This window comes from Sander lucioperca, chromosome 8 (assembly GCF_008315115.2).
Source record: "Sander lucioperca isolate FBNREF2018 chromosome 8, SLUC_FBN_1.2, whole genome shotgun sequence".
In the NCBI taxonomy this organism is placed as follows: Eukaryota; Metazoa; Chordata; class Actinopteri; order Perciformes; family Percidae; genus Sander; species Sander lucioperca.
The window spans coordinates 767,793-770,043 of NC_050180.1; positions in this window are offsets into that span (position 1 = coordinate 767,793).

Below are 2,251 nucleotides of genomic sequence, written 5' to 3' on the forward strand. Positions count from 1 at the left end.
TACTAGTAGACTATGATACTAGTAATAAAAATGGCAGTGCGGTGTGGTGCGTGTAGCCTATATTTAGAATTTAGCTGGTAGTGTAAGCTGCAGAATACATTGCCGTCTATGACTATACTTGGTGGTTACATTTATTATTTATTTATTATTTTTATTTTTTTATTTTTTTGGAAATCTCTAAACATAATGGAACAGCAAAAACTTCAACATAAACATCTACTTCTATTAAAATTGTAAAATCACACTTCAAATCTATGTCTTGCTTAAGGCTATACTGACAACAAAATTACTAAAATTAGACTTATGTTTTAGCTTTTCAGTTTCATTAATTCAAATCAAAAGGCCTATTGAGGCCACGCGCAAAACTGTGAAACAAAGTAGGATCAGGAAAAGAGGATAGAAAAACAGTTGGAGATAGGACGGATGGGAATTGGAGAGAGGGGGCACTGGGTGGTGACAGGGGATGAATTTAGACCCTTCTTCCTCTGAGGAAGTATCAATCTTGTAAAAATTGTTAATTAAGATAACTTGGAAGTGGGGCTTCTTGGGTGGCTACCATTAGGGGAAGTACCCTCTTTTGATAGGGCCGTAGTTATCAATCTATGATTAGAGTTCTGAGACAGGGGATTGCACAACACCTGCAGCAGATGAGGATACCAATAAACACAGCTATGGAAATCAATATTGACATTATCATGTCTTTTCATCCTTTAAACATTCCATGCATCCAATTGGCTACAGACTCACATTGTACGTAACTTAAGCATTAAGATCAACGTTAAATATTTAATTTTTCTTCTAATTCTTTCAAGCCATCAGAGAAGTTGTTCTCAGCTGGTTTAGCAATGCCCTTCTCTGCATCCCATGTGTATTTAGCAAAACGCTGTAATACAATTCAAATTTTGTTTACTGCTTCCCACCAGAAAAGAATGACTCAAACGCCCGCGCCAAATTTGATTGCGTGCAATAAACTTGTCTGGTAGATACGCCTCTGGGTGCATCAAGATTTATCACACATGCACAATCTGTCATCAAAAGTGCTACCAGGAGTGCCCCTCCTTGCTCGGTACGGGACAGGTTCAGGTGCAGCTTGTGGAGCATGGAAGATACATCGTCGAACTGCCTCCACACAGCCCTCCACCTCAGCTCTACTGGTGCTTTGATTAACAAACCATGAGGCCAAGTGGTTACCTATGTCGGTAGTGATGTTAACACCAAGACGAGCTTAGGAGATGCACACGTTTTCCCCTCCTGTTCTCGAGAAGCAGGTGTCATTACCTGGAAAAGGTTTAAGTAACAGGTGAGACAATATTTACTGAAGGAAACAGTAAACTCAATGACTTGTATTTTCCTTTTTTAGATGTGAGGTTTAAAGAGTGCATAGCTAAACAGACTAAAGATACATTGCAAACCTGTGACATCATTTTTGTTGTTTAATTTTGAGTGGGGTCTTACTGTGGAGCATGCTTATGCAATTATTCCATAGCTGTTTTATCTTTGCGGGTCAAGTCGGTTGGATAGGTGACAATTTGATCTTGCAAAATAAAGGTTGTCTCGGGTTCATTGACTGGAGGTTCTTGTACGTGGATAGCAATTCTCTCACATGGGTCTTTTCCAGCTACATCTAAACACACCCAATAGATACCCTGGTCTGCCTTGTTTACATTCCTCACTGTCACTATACTATCCCAACTAGGTGACTGGCCATTCGACGGTTTTCTAACTAAGGTCCATCTGGACGTCTGCTCAGTGTCGGCTTTGTAACCCTCGGAATCTGTGTGAGAGTGTTGGAACACATGGTCCCAATTGGTACAGTACTCTGTGCAGAGATAGGCTTGATCAGTAGCCCTTCCTCTCGCTTTGCACACAAATTGTTGGCCTGAACATGGATCCACAGTAAATGACTGCGTTCTGCCCCTGGTTAATGTAATCGAGTGGGTTGCATGGTGACTTTGTTTTATTCGTCAATGGTCATGGGTAGGCATGGTTGGTATGCTCGGTTGTGTATCAGTGGTCAGATTCAGAGTCAGATTCGTAACATTGATTTTGGTTATTTTCCTGTTTTTTAGCAGCTGCAGGTTGTGCCATATTGGTGGCAGTATAATTAGTGCAGCTAAGAAGAGGAAACACATCGTTCCCCTGAGTCCGCACAGTCCCGGAAGTCTAAAAGGATGCCACGGGCGTCTGTGGTCCATTTTTGGTTGGGCTTCTGGTTAGAGACTCTTTACTGATGAGTCTAGTTCACTTTCTC